This window comes from Triticum urartu, chromosome 2, assembly GCF_003073215.2.
Source record: "Triticum urartu cultivar G1812 chromosome 2, Tu2.1, whole genome shotgun sequence".
Taxonomy (NCBI): Eukaryota; Viridiplantae; Streptophyta; class Magnoliopsida; order Poales; family Poaceae; genus Triticum; species Triticum urartu.
The window spans coordinates 532462837-532477831 of NC_053023.1; the positions used below are offsets into that span (position 1 = coordinate 532462837).

General features: G+C 51.1%; 1 long non-coding RNA gene across 1 annotated transcript; it reads left to right on the forward strand.

Annotated features, from left to right (window-relative positions):
* Nucleotides 1-14180: 14180 nt before the first annotated feature.
* Nucleotides 14181-14754, forward strand: LOC125541784. Its single transcript, XR_007297645.1, has 4 exons — nucleotides 14181-14243; nucleotides 14336-14405; nucleotides 14533-14585; nucleotides 14670-14754. It is a non-coding gene; the product is annotated as an uncharacterized LOC125541784 (long non-coding RNA).
* The last annotated feature ends 241 nt before the right edge of the window (nucleotides 14755-14995 follow it).

Sequence of the window (14995 nt, forward strand, 5' to 3'; positions counted from 1 at the left end):
ACAGGAGCCCCCGGGCCTGGGCCACACATAAGCGCACGCGTTGTTGGGCTAGGCCCAAAAACGGTGCGCGGGCAGGCGGGGCGGTTTTTACCGCGGTAAGATTCTTCGTGCGCTGCGCTTCCCACGACTCCCATGCGTGGCGCGGTGTGGGGAGGTGCGTGTGACGTGGGCAGCATGCGTGGGGTTGGTTCCCGCAGGCATGCGTCACATCATAGTAAAGGGGCGGTTCGCGCCTTCCCCATAAACGGAGGGAGGCGTGGAGGCGCAGCCCATTTACTGAATGGGGCTGAGGCACGGTCTTCAAGGCGTCCACTTCCCACGATCACGGGGTGGGGAGTGGTCGTCTCACCCGTCCCCTCGGTTCTGCACGTCCGCCACGTGTCTCCCAAGCGCCCAGGGTGGCAAATGGTGGAGGCGGGAAACCGGGCCGTCGCTGGTTGGGGCAGCGGGTCAGTCCTGGCTCCCTGCGCCTTCCGTATCTTGATTGGCCGAGCGGGGCAGCCAAGCCCCAACCCCGATCCTTTATAAAGAGCGGGAGGGGGGATGGCGTCCTGCATTCTTTCATCTTCTTCTTCCTTCAGCTTCTGCTCCTTCCATTCGTCATGGAGAGAGGGAATCCCGGTCCTTCAACAGTGGCGGCGAGGGTCGCTGCTCGACAACGCGTCCCTCCTTCTCCTGCGCCTGCGGTGGCAGAGCCAGCCGCGAGGGGAAGGGGGAGGGGCGAGGCTGTGGGCGAGGCCGGGGCGCTCGGGGAAGAGGAGGACGGGGTGGCGCGCCGGCCTCGCCTCCACCAGCAGCTCCTCCTCCAATGGAGGGCCATGTTGGGGATGACCCTTGTGAGTTCTTCGTCAGGCTGCGCCGGCCGCCACGCCGTCGCCTTCGTCTCGTGACTCCATTTGCGCGGGAGATGGAGCTGGATCCGCCGGAGTCGTTGCGGCTGCACATGAGGGGCTGCGGGATCAGTGGCACGCGGGTTCGCGTCGACTTCCCCGCCCCTCACGTGATGTATCTTTGTCGGGGATGGAAGACGTTTGCTCATACCCACCGCTTGACGGAGGGGTTCACTCTCCATGTTAAGCTGATGGAGGGTGGCCTTCTCTCCGTCAAGGTCTTCGGGTGCTTTGGGATCCGTGCAAGGTGCTGCGTGGAGAGCTCTTCTGATAGTGAAGACTCCTCCTCGGGCGGGAGTGACGAGGAGGACAGCGGCAGCGACGACGAGGGTAGTAGGCGGCAGGATGACAGGTCCGATTAGGTGTCGGGTGCCGCTCCATGCGGCACCGGCGACCCCATCATCCGTGTCGCCGGCTCCTTGAACTTCTCGGGGTCGTCTCCTTGGGCGGCTGGCGTTGGGAGGTTGCGGAAGAGGAAGAGGGCGGGCGGCAAGGCCGTCAAGTCAGAGTACGCGGGCACCGACGCCTTCGACGCGTGCTGACGTCCTGCCGCCCCATCTTTGAGCTCTGCTTCTGGCGCCGCCATCACCATCCAGCCTTTGGACGGCCACCAAGATGTTCTCTTGGTGTCTTCTGCCACCTGTAGCTCACCTAGGCGCTCCTTTTGTCCCTTTCGCCTCCTTGACCTGCCTCCTGAGGAGAGGGACAATAAAGGGATTACGGGCACCTTATCTCTTTTTAGTTTGTAAGCCTTCGGGCCTTTGTTGAATTTAAAACTTGTAATCCCATCATTCATGTTTTTCATTCCCTATGGACTGTACCTGAGTGGAATGTTTTTAATGAAAAAGGGATGCTTGCCGGGTCATTTGTTTGCGGGTGGAACCCACGACAAGGAGTAAATCCTTGATATCTTCAAGATAAACATTTCCTTGCCCTGCAACAGGCCTTGCCGTCTCCCCACTTCGCTCGACCTTCCTCATGCCTTTGGCGGAGGCAGGGATGAGGCGGGTTCAGGCTCCTTTTTTCATCCTTTCGCTGCCGCGACTACGACCAAACTTGGCCCCAGGAACGATCCCTAGGGCCTAGAGTTATGGGAGCATGGTAGCTTAGGGGAAAACGAGGTTTCACATACCTCAATCCATAATGGAATGCATGATAAGGGATGAAGAACTTATCTGAAGCTGCACTCCCCGGCAACCCTGGTTCGCCGTGGGTGAATCTTTGCTCTTGCAGCCCCCGGCAATATTGGCTTGCCGGGGGCTAGATGCTGGTCTGTTCCTCTTTTTTCCTCCCCAAGTGGTTCGGCACGGATATTCGTGTGTCCTGTGGACCAAAGAAGACAAAAGAAAGACAAAGATACGCACACTCGACCTCTAAGCTAGGGGTTAGTCGCCGCTAAGCACTATGAACCCTAACCAAGGACGAGACTCGACCTAGCATGCATGCTATAACTTAGGGCGCCAGCGCTTCATTTACTTATGCTCAGGGTCTGCGCCTGGCTTTGTACAAAGGGTTACATGTGTCATCGGCAAGGCTCGTACAAAAGGTGGCTTGCCGGGGGGGGGGGCCGGCAAGCCGCGCCTCATGGGTAAAACTTGCGAAGATGCTCAATGTTCCAGGAGTTACTCACCAGAATGGCATCTTCGGTCTCCAGGCGGACTGCGCCGGGCCTGGTGACTCGTATTACCCGATAAGGGCCTTCCCACTTTGGCGTCAACTTGTTGGAATTCTTGGCCGATTGAATGCGCCGAAGAACAAGGTCGCCTTCCTCAAAGCTTCGGGCATGAACCTTGCGGCTATGGTAGCGGCGCAAGGCTTGCTGGTAGCGCGCTGCTCTCACAGCCGCCCGAAGACGATCTTCCTCAAGGAGCGTTGCGTCATCTTGTCGCAATTGCTCTTGATCAAGCTCGTCATAAGCGAGTACTCGAGGTGACCTGTATATGAGTTTCGTGGGGAGAACCGCTTCTGCCCCGTATAACAAGGCAAAGGGTGTCTGGCCGGTGGCTCGATTTGGTGTCGTTCTGATTGACCAAAGAACTGCCGGCAATTCATCAATCCAGCGCCTTCCACTCTTGTGCAGTCTGTCAAAGGTCTTTGTCCTCAGGCCACGCAGTACTTCAGCATTTGCCCTCTCAGCTTAACCATTGCTTTGTGGGTGAGCAACGGAAGCGAAACAGGCCTTGCTGCCGAGGTCTTGAGTATATTGCATGAAGGTGCGACTTGTGAACTGTGTACCGTTGTCAGTGATAACCCTACTGGGTACACCAAAATGGCACACCAGTCCTTTGAAGAACTTGATGGCTGACTGTGTTGTGACCTTCCTCACTGCTTCCACTTCTGGCCACTTTGTGAACTTGTCGATTGCAACGTACAAGTACTCAAAGCCCCCGACAGCGCGGGGGAAAGGGCCCAGTATGTCGAGCCCCCAGACCGAGAAAGGCCAGGAGAGAGGAATGGTTTGAAGGGCTTGAGTTGGCTGATGAAGCTTCTTTGAATGGAATTGACACGCTTCACACCTGGTGACTAGTTTCGTCACATCCTGGAGGGCGGTGGGCCAGAAGAAGCCTTGCCGAAACGCTTTGCCGGCAAGGGCCCTTGACCCGATGTGGGATCCACATATGCCTCCATGTATCTCCGCCAACAGCCACAGTCCTTCCTCTCGAGGGATACACTTCAATTTCATGTCGTTCGACCTCTTTCTGTACAGGACGTCATCGACGAACTGGTACATAGTAGAGGGACGGGCTACTTTTTCCGCTTCTTCCTGCTCCTCAGGAAGTTCCCCTATTTGGAGGAATCAGACGGTATGCTATGCCCATGCTGGAGCCTGGGGCTCGACGACGAGGACTAAAGGCGTTTCCTCCGCTACAGGAGCGGCTGTCTCGACGGCAAGAGCTTGATGCTCCGCCGGAGCTAGCCGTCCCGTGGCGGGCTCAGTATCTCCAGCAACATCCTTGCCGGCAGCTCCGGGGAGCTCGGCGGGAAAGTACTTGCCGGGCCCTGATTTCCTCCTCTTGTTTTGCTCTGTTAATGGATCAACGGATGGTTGAGTTAGCTGAAGCACAAAGGTACCTGGTTCCACAGGTAGCTTGAGGGCAGCGCGCTTTGATAGGTAATCGGCGATGTCGCTCTCTGCTCGGGGAACATGCTCCGCCTGTATACCATCAAAACGCTCTTCTAGCTTTCTCACTTCATCGACGTAGGCCTTCATCAACGGGCTCTGGTAATCTTTGTTGACTTGTTTGACGACAAGTTGCGAGTCGCCCCTGATGATGAGTTTCTTGATTCCGAGGTCTGCCGCGATCCTAAGACCAGCAAGCAGCCCCTTGTATTCAGCAGTATTGTTTGTTGACACCTCCCTGGGGAAGTGCATCTGGATCACGTACTTGAGGTGCTCTCCGGTGGGCGCGACAAGCAGTACGCCAACCCCGGCGCCCTGTAAGGAGAAAGCTCCATCAAAGTACATGATCCAGTCGCAACTTGCCTCCTTGCCGGGGAGAGCAGTCTCTTGGGTTTCTTCGTCAGGCGTCGCGGTCCATTTTGCAACGAACTCCGCTAGGACTCGGCTTTGAATCATCGAGGTACTCTCAAACTTGAGGCCAAAGCTGGACAGTTCAAGTGCCCACTCTACGATCCTTCCCATTGCGTCTGGATTGTGCAATATCCGTTGCAGAGGGAGGCGAGTGACGACAGTGATTTCATGCACCTCGAAGTAGTGACGCAGCTTCCTCGAGGCCATAAGAAGGCCGAATAGCAGTTTTTGCACACCGGAGTACCTTGATCTAGCCCCCTGCAGAAGGGAGCTAACAAAGTAGACGGGGTGCTGCATCATCTTCTTCCTTGGCGGCACTCCAACCGGCTGCGTTGTCTCAGCATCGGTGGCATCGGGCTCCATCGCTGCTATTACCTCATCATCAATTTCTCTCTACGCCACTAGTGCGGCGCTGACCACCTGGTTCGTTGCCGCCAGGTACAGCAGCAACGGTTCCTGTGGCCTAGGCGCAACTAGTATTGGCGCGGAGGAGAGGTACCTCTTCAAATCTTGCAATGCTGCTTCGGCTTCTGGCGTCCACTCCATCGGGCCCGCCTTTTTCAAAATCTTGAAAAAGGGAAGGGCGCGCTCGGCAGACTTGGAGATGAACCTGCTCATGGCGGCAACACAACCAGCAAGCCGACGCACATCCTTGACTCGCTTGGGCGCTTCAATCTGCTCTATAGCTTTGATCTTGTCTGGATTGGCCTCTATCCCACGCTGTGACATAGAGAACCCGAGAAGCTTGCCAGAAGGGATGCCGAAGACGCACTTCTCAGGGTTCAGCTTGAGATTGATCTTGCGCAGGTTTGCAAATGTTTCTTGTAAATCTGATATGAGGGTTGCCTTGTTCTTGGTTTTAACCACTATATCATCCATATAAGCTTCCATATTTCTATGGAGCTGGGGTTCAAAACCAATCTGGACCGCCCTCGCAAACGTTGAACCAGCACTCTTCAACCCGAAAGCCATCCGTATAAAGCAATACGTACCACATGGGGTGATGAATGCCGTTTTCTCTTCATCTTCCCTTGTCATGAAGATCTGGTGGTAGCCCGAGTAGGCATCGAGGAATGACAACAGATCACACCCAGCTGCGGAGTCAACAATCTGGTCGATGCGTGGCAATGGGAAGGGGTCTTTGGGACAAGCCTTATTAACATCTGTGTAATCAATACACAGCCTCCACTTCCCATTTGCCTTGCGTACTACCACCGGATTGGCCAACCACGTTGGATGGAGCACTCCTCTTACCAAACCCGCTGCTTCCAGTTTCTGGATCTCCTCTGTGATGAACTCTTGTCGTTCCAAAGCTTGCTTTCTGACCTTCTGCTTGACGGGCTGCGCATGAGGACAGACAGCAAGGTGGTGCTCAATCACCTCCCTGGGAACGCCGGGGATGTCGGATGCTTGCCATGCAAACACATCGACATTCGCCCACAGGAAGGTGACGAGCGCATCTTCCTATTTGTCGTCAAGGGTGGAGCTTATGGTAAAAGCTCCTCTCGTGCCGTCCTCCTTGACTGAAACCTTCTTGGTTCCCGGCGGTGTGGCCCTGGACTTCTTGTTTCTGTCGGCGGAGCTCTTTGGCACGTCCTCGACGAGAGCGCTACGCTCCGAAGAGGTGCGCTTGCTGGAGTGGGTTCCTGAGGTCTCACCGGTCTTCTTCTTTTGCCTTCCCGGGGCTCCAGCGGCAGGAGCAAGCGCCATAGGAGTGGCGGCTGCTGCAACTGCTTGTTGATAGAGTTGGTCAGCGCAAATTAGCGCATCCTTCTTGTCTGATGGGATGGTGATGATCGTCATAGGCCCTGGCATCTTCAGGATGTTGTAGGCATAATGTGACGCCGCCATGAACTTGGCCAGCGCTGGGCGGCCAAGGATCCCGTTGTAAGGCAAGGGGATCTTGGCAACGTCGAACACAATCCTTTCTGTCCTGTAGTTCAGATCACTCCCAAAAGTCACGGGCAACGTGACCTTTCCCTTTGGTTGACTTCTTCCCGAGTTGACCCCCTGAAACGTGCCCGTCTCTTCGAGGTCTTCATCAGGAATCTGCAATTTCTCGATCACGGCAGGCGAGATTAAGTTCATACCGGCCCCGCCATCGACTAGCATCTTTGTCACCTTGAGGTTGCGTATTGTTGGTGAAACTAACAATGGCAAGCACCCGACTGCAGTAGTGCGATCAGGGTGATCCTCAGTGTCAAAAATGATAGGTGTGCTGTACCACTTCAGCGGCCTTCGGGCATCAAACGATGGTTCCGTCGCTGCAACCTCACGCGCGCACTGTTTAAGCTGGCGGTGAGAGGTATGCAGCGAGGCGCCGCCATCGACGCACATGGCCTCTGTAGCTTTCTGAAATTCTTGGTCACCAGACTCATCGTCCTCTTCGTGATCATCGTCTTCTGGCTTTTTGTCACGGCCCAGGGCGGGCCTCTCCTACTGTTTATCTTTGCCGCGATGGCCCACCTGGCCATCACGCTTCTTGCCGGACCCCTCAGCACCGTCCCGGCCTTTCTCCTTGTCCCGCCTCTCATATTCAGCCCTCTGCTTCTCAGCAAGGAGCTCAACCTGTCGGCAGTTCTGGAGATCATGGCCTTTGGTGCGATGGATCTTGCAGTATTGCTTGTCGGAGTTTCCTGGCTTCTCGGCAGCCGCCAAGGCCCGGCAGGCGACACATCCGGCAATTTCCTTGCCGGGGTCATCTGCCTTGGTTTTCTTGGCGGAGCCGGCGTCGTCAGATCCCTCGACGGCAAGCACAGCTTTACCTTTGCGCTTCCTGTTGCGGCGCCGACCTTTCTTCGCCGGGGAGGCAGTATCCTCATCTGAGGAGTCGGTTTCCACGCCGGCATCTTCGCCGGGGTACTTCCTTCCCTCTTCAGCTCGAGCACATTTGTCAGCAAGAACATAGAGTTCTGCCACATCTTTCACCTTGTTCATTGCCAGTTCTTCGCGCATCTTGCGGTTACGCACGTTCTGATGGAACACGCTGATGATGGCGGCAAGGTGAACATCAGGGATATTGTACTGTACCCGGCTGAACCTCTGTATATACTTGCGCAGACTCTCGCCTCCCTTCTGGGGAATGACATGTAGGTCGCTTGCTTGCCCATGGGCTTGGTGACCCCCAGTAAAGGCACCCACAAACTCATGGCACAAATCCGACCAGGAGGAAATAGAGTCTACCGGCAAGTGCATCAACCACGACATGGCGTTGGGTTTAAGAGCCAATGGAAAGTAATTCGCCAGCACCTTATCGTCGCGGGCTCCGGCGGCTTGCATCGCGATGGTGTAGATGCTGAGGAACTCAGACAGGTGAGTCTTGCCGTTGTACTTTTCGCCAACGTCAGGTTTGAAGGTGCGGTGAGTGGGCCACTGGAACTGCCGCAGCTCACAGGTAAAAGCCGGACAGCCTACCTCGTAAGATAGGCCTCCAGGGCTCTCCGGGACCGGGTGGTTCACAGCAGGCCCTGCTCGCCTGTCTGACTGGTGGCGCGCTCCGCGCCGGCGCTCGATAGTGGTTCGAGCATCTTCATGGGCTCGTTCCCAAAGAACTTGGCACTGGTCACAGTGGGTCCGCGGGTCAGACGATGCTATGGAGATGGCGTCGCCCGCGATGTCACGACGAGCCGGCGTCCACGGTACCGGATGGGGGAGAGGTGAATGCACCGTGGTCGCGGCGCCGCCGGCTTTTCCGCCACTGGTCCGCGGGACTCCATCGGAGCGTCGACCCGGGGGCCCCACCGGACTTGGTTCGTCTTTGTTGGCCACCGCAACAAGGCTTTGGATAGTGGCTCTCCATTCGTCGAGTTTCCCCGTAGTGGGAGGAAAGTCGAGGAGCAACTGCGCGCGCGCGCCAGAGCCTCTGCTGGCGTCGGTGGCAGCGAAACCTGCACGGATCGCGACGCACTTCGACTTCTGACCATGTCAGAAGGAGCTCTATCACGACCCCGCGGTCGCATGCCGTTTTCACCAGCGCCTCGGCGAGTGGGCAGGTCTTCTACATCCCGGGAGTGGCGCTCGGGGCTCTTCCCGTGGCGACGCCCGGGATCTTCGGTGTGATTACGCCGTTCGTCGCGCGCTGCCTGGGAGGAGCGCGCTGTTGACGCCGGCGTGGGAGTCTTGGAGGCCCTCGCGTCGCCTTCGGGCGGGGCGGCGATGACCTTGGAAGGCCCCGCTCCACCCGCGAAGGACTTGGCTCCGCCTTTGGATTTGGCGACGTGTGGCCTGTTACCAGGCACACAAACATCGCCGCCTCCCAAACTCCGGCTGCTGGGATGGTGTTGGTGTTCGCGAGCGGCGCCCCGGGTCTTCTCTGCGACCGGTCCGCTGCTCGCCTGCGTCGGGACAGGCTGTCCGGCTTCCGACTGGCCAACCGCCATCATCGCCTTCTTCTTGGGCGCCATGATGATGAAGAAGCGCCGAACACTACAAGGATTCTGGTCTATTGCAATAAAATTTATTGCTACAACTACGTTTTGTTGCAATAAAACGCTATATTACCACAAGTTCTCCGGTTGTGGTAATAGGCCGCACATATTGCCGTAACTTAGTTTCGTCGCGATAAATACTAACTTTGTTGCAATACAGGCCTCATATTGCAACAAACTATATAGGCGTTGCAATATGGTAGCGGTATTGGGACAAACAAATTTCGCTGCGTGAGGGCAGTCATTTTGTTGTAATAGAGATTAGGTATTTCAACAGAATAACTATTCGTGGCAATATTCAAAAAGATATTGCAACATCTGCGTGACGTTGCATTAGTTACAAATATTGTTGCAAAAAGTGGCTAACTATTGCAAAAACTTCATGGCATTGCAATATGGTAGCGATATTGCGACAAACAAATTCCGTTGTGCGAGGCAGCCATTTTGTTGTAACAGAGACCAGGTATTTCAACAGAATAATTATTTGTGCTAATATTCGGAAATATATTGCAACATCAGTGTGACATTGCATTAGTTACAAGTAAAACAGTGGAAAATATATTATTCGAATTTATAAATATTAAGTTATGATTTTTGCAAGCTTTAAGGTGTAATTAAAATATATTTTAATTGCACCAATTTCAATTAACCAAAACAATGGAAAAAGTTTATAGATGGATATGACACTTTCTTGATAGGAATATATATTTAATTTGTTAAATTTGGATTTGAAATGGCTAAGTTGTTGCCATTTTAGAACCAGGGTGTTTTCTGCCAAAATAGGGACTTGTTAGATGGAAATAGAAAATGAGTTAATTGCATGGAAATATCACAACTGGGGTAGTACGTGTCAGTATCATGTTTAGGGCAGTCTGTTCCGAAATGATCTAAACTGCGTATAATAGCGTATTGATGATCTATCTGACCTTTGGGGCTGCCTGTCAGGTGCGGACGTGGCATGTTCTTTTACATGTTTCCCATATTTACATGTTTATGTCATTTTCCGTTAATTTCCGAAAAGTACGACATGAAGATTCGAACCCGAGACTTCTTTCTTCCGCCTCTACAGGAGCAACCAGTTGGACTACTTCACTGCTTGTGCCAGTATTCCCCGTTTTGGATCTTTTTTTCTTTATTCAGTTCGCCGAAGCCAGGTTTTTTTATTCTTTCTGGTTTAGTTTAGTTTGGTTTTTATTTCCTTTTTATTTTCTTTCATATTTTTGTTTATTTTTCCAAAAAAGAACGAACATTTCTTAAACATAATGAACTTTTTTCATTTTCTGTGAACTTTTTTTTCAAATTGATGAACTTTATTTCAAAATCAATGAATTTTTTTAAAAAAATAGATGACATTTTGTTCAAATTTTATGAACTTCTTTCTATTTCGATGAACATTTTTCAAAATTGGTGAACTTTTTTAAAATCAAGGAAATTGTTTTCAATTTCGTGAACATTTTTTAAGTATGTGAGTATTTTATTTATATTTTTTCGGCTTTTTCTTTTTTTGCAAAAGTCAACCGTCGAGGGGGGACCGAGCGAGCAGTTAACTGCGCTCGAGGAAGGGCTCACATTACATGGGCCGGCCCAGCGCAGAAGCGCAGAGTGCGCCCGTTCCTCAAGTGGCCGCTGCTCCATTGCGCCGTTCGTTTAAAATAGCAGACGTATATGTTTGTATACTTTGGTCCGTTGCGTTTTTTTTATCTGTTTTTTTGTATTATTATACTTTTGTATAAGTTTGTATTTCTTTTCGTCACACTCACAAGAAAAGTGCAGCTGACAGGATCGATCTGGTCGTAGTTGTATATTTTTGTATTTCTTTTCATCAAACTCACAAAAAAGTGCAGCTGACAAGATCAATCCAATGATATCTCCGTACAAAAGGAAAGAACACAAACCACTAGGCTATCCCATCAGCTGTGATATACATGCGTTTTTACTTCTTTTATTTGTTCTGTCATTTCGTGGTTTTTCTCCTGCCATTTTTATTATGTTTTCTGTTTTTTTTCTTTATCATTTTCCTAAATGTGCGGAATCCTTTCAAATTCATGAACATTATTTAAAACCGATGAAGCTTTTTTTGAAATCCATCAAATTTTACTCAAATTCATGAAGCTTTTATCAGAATTGATGATTTTTTTTTCTAATTTGTGAACCTTTAAAAATATCAATGAACCTTTTTCAAATTTGATGAACTTTTTTCAAAATGAATGAACTTTTTAAAATTGATCAATTTTTTTTAAAATTTGAAGAGCTGTTTTCAAATTTGATGATTTTTAAATTAAACTACAACAGTAGCATCAATTATGCCAGAAGAAGTGGATATAGCAACTAAATCATGATATTCCAACAAGGAAGGCGGCAGCGGGGCTCCTTCGCCCCCTCGCGCATGGATCTGATGCCGGACGGATCTCACGGACAATGGCGTTGCGATGCGGTGGGTCGCGGCAGCGCGATCCAGCTTCCTAGCGGCTACGTTGGGAGGTCGATGACACGGATGTGGCCCCCAGTGGTAGGGTGTGCTGGGTCTTGGTAGTGGCGGCGATCTCACCAGATCCGTGGTCCGAAGCACCAGGTGGCGCGAGCTGCGGACGACGATGGGAGGGATCCCTAGAGACCTCCCAATGCCCTGCCGTCTGCTCCTCCCCTTCCCTGTCGCTGCCAGAGGGCGTGACGGGGTGAAGCCTGGCCAGCGGCAGCAGCGCCAAGGCCCCTTCACCCCCTCGTGCGTGGATCCGATGCAGGACGGATCTGACGGGCAAGGGCATAAATATTTGACATATATCCCAAGTTTCAATTTTGTCATGGCAACTAGGGAGTAAACAAAGATACACAATTGTAGATCCATGATGAAACAACACGTTGCTAACACAACAGGTCTCAAAACGAAATTGGATTGGTTGTTAATTTGCATAGTTGACTTTTTATGTTTTTCGTTGAAACAAAAATAACATGATTATGTTGGACCTACTCTGGCGCGGAGGAACCCTCCATGGACTATCCGATAAGATGAAAGATGTTGAGATCACCCCATCTCAAGATCAAAATGTGAGATCGAGACTGACATAGATCGACCGTCTCACCAACCCATCCCATTTGTATTTGTGTTCCAAGGCAAGAGTACCTAGTAGTTTTAAAGTGAGGGCCACATTAGGTTTCTGTGAGTTGTAGTTCAAAACTAGCCAAGTTTTTGCCGATGATTCTTGAAATTGTAGTGCAAACCTGGTTGTACCTACAACCAGGTCATCCGGCGACAACGCGCTAGCACCGGTCGTGACCCCTACTTTCGCGTGATGGCCACCCCTACCAGGCTGCAGCTCAAGCCGTCCTGACCCTGGTGGCAAGCTCCGGCCGGCGAGCCGCCCCTCTGACCTTGCACGCCACTCCTGGTCGGCCCTGCCTCCCGTCGCCCGCTTCCTCCATCCTCGGTGTTGACCAAGCAGTTCCGTTGTCCCTCTTCCCGACCTGCGTCCGCGAGCTCGAGCCTCTCCACCGGCCATGGATGTGAGCTTCCCACACGCCGCCTACCGCCGGACTTAGGGAAGATGACGGACGTGGGAATGATTTCATCAGAAACCTCCCGATCTAGTTTGGAGGGAAGATGACGATCATGAGATGATTTAGCACCATATATATCTCATATTGCTTTGACATGTTATTTTTTCCAATTTATTTCATTATTCTAAACATTCCCTCCAAAAAGAATTACTTTCCCACCACATAATTTTGGTTTACTGTAGTTTGCGCCAATATTTTGTGTTCCCACCAAAAAAATAGAGTATTTATCTTGCCGCTAAAGACCCTTCCTAACAACCCACGATTGCTAAACCAAATCACACGGCGTCTTCACCGGCGATTAGATCTGGAGCTCTCGTCCCTGGTTCAGGTTGTTCTTTCTCCCGATCTCCTCCCATCCTAGAACGTCCAGAAATCCTAGCGTCGTCCAGCGGGTGCGGCGGTTGCCCAGCGCGCCGCGCGGTGCCGCCGACGAGGAGTCGTCGTCCTTGATCTCGCCCTCCTCCCTCTCCTCCGGGCCCGCCGACGCGGGCCGCGTCTCCGTGTCCTCGGCCATGCCCGCTCGCCGCTGCACGCCCCGTCGCCTGCCCGACACCCGCGCGACCCCACCCGCTCGCCCGGCTGCTCGGTCCTACCGCCTGCTGTCAGAGGCCGTCGCCCTCGCCCGCTGCCGGAGACCCCAGCCCACGGTCGCCGCCCCTCGTCCGCTGCGGGATACTCGCGAGCGCGCCGCCCGCTCGCCTCGGCAGCGCCCCGCCCCCCGTGCTGCCCACCGTGAACCCCGGCCAGTGTGCCCTCGCTTGGCGGCGCCTACGTTTGGGTGAATTCGAGCCAGCGGGGCGTCGCCTGGCTCCCCTCCCCCGGGCAGCCATGGAGGAGCAATGCATTGCTAATGCAGTATCTCTTGTTTTTGATAATTTAGCATAATGTAGTTCATGACAACAATGTTTCTTACTCTGATTTTATTGCGAAGATGTCGGATGATGAAGACGATGGGTGATCGTGATGGTGACACCCAGAGCTAGAAGGCCACGAGGAGTTCAATATGAGATGTTAGTATACACATCTGCTCTACATAATTCTGCAACTGAATGTGTATGAGTACTAATCAAACCAAAAACTACCAATATTTATTTTAATTGTGAAGCAACAATGGTATGAAGAATATCTGCTATTACCGGCGTGTTGTCTTTGTAGGAGCTCATTGAGAATTTAGGCTTTAATAATGTGACTGATAAGCCAACTGCACTTAAAATGATGAGAGATGTATGTGAATCTGTTCTTAAATCCTATGAAAGGAAGCAAAGCTAGCACATAGTGGTGGTGATATCTTGACGAGTTACAGAGTGGCCTTGCGGAGGCAGCTTGGGAATGTTAACAAGGGATTGCATTGGAATTATTTCTGATTAAGTATTAGCTCTGGATTACCACTGTTGTTGGTGTTAGTCCAGCTGTACTGGTGCCATAACTGCACTATCTGGGTTGGCACTTCAGTTGAATTCTGGATTTATTCTTTTGGTCTGGTTCTCTTCTTATGATTGTCCTCTACTGTATGACTTGGTATATCATACTTCAAAACATGTTGGGCCTATTTTTTTACGATACTCAGTGAGGAACATGTGCAGGTGTGGGACTTGATAAAGCTTGGAGATTATCTTAGTGCAAGGGATGATGTCGATCACTCTAGGATAGGGATTACTGGTGAATCACTCGGAGGTATTATAGATCATGATTGCATCATGATACTAAATTAATACATAGACTTCACTTTTAGAAAACTTATCCTTTTTATTTGGAGCTGAATACAGGAATGCATGCATTGTTTGCTGCTTTTTGTGGATACACGGTACAGTGTTGTTGTTCCAATAATTTGGTGTTCAGGTACACACAGCAGTAATTTTATCGACATGGGTGCACATAGTTTTGTGATTTGTCTCATGTAAGTAAATCAATGCTCTTTGTGGTGGCTACAGGGATTTCAATGGGCAATAGATAATGACATGTGGCAAGCTAGAGTTGATAGCATTAAGCCTTTATTTGAAGGTTAGACGCCATGCATCCTCTAAGATTGGGGCACACACCATTGAAAATATAGATCACAACTGATATATATTGTATCAGTTCAGAACATTTACATGTAAGTATCTATGTCATTTTGTCTTTCCTGTAGAAGCAAGAATTGATTCAGGGAAGAGTGAAATAGATGTAGAGGTTGTGAAAAAGGTGACTATCTGATTTATTTGACATTTATTTCTGATTGTTCCATTGTAAATGTTCCACGATCGTGTATTGACATATTTTTACTAGGTTTGGGACAAGATAGCACCTGCTATGGCTTCACAGTTTGATGCTCCCTACTCAGTTCCTCCGATTGCACCACGTCCACTCCTCCTAAATGGTAAAACCTATCATATTTCTTATTGAGTGCTTCTGCTTCGTCCAATAGTTATTGCATGACCCAACATATTCAAAAGTCTCTCACTTTTATGAGTTCAATGAGCACTTGTCAGGGCTGGGCTTCCAGTCTTTAGTATATATTTTTGTTTTATGATTTTATGGTTGAGCCAGAATTGTTGTTAACCCTTTGTTTAAAAATTAATGTTAATTGAGCATTTTTCTTGCTGCTGGAGCTT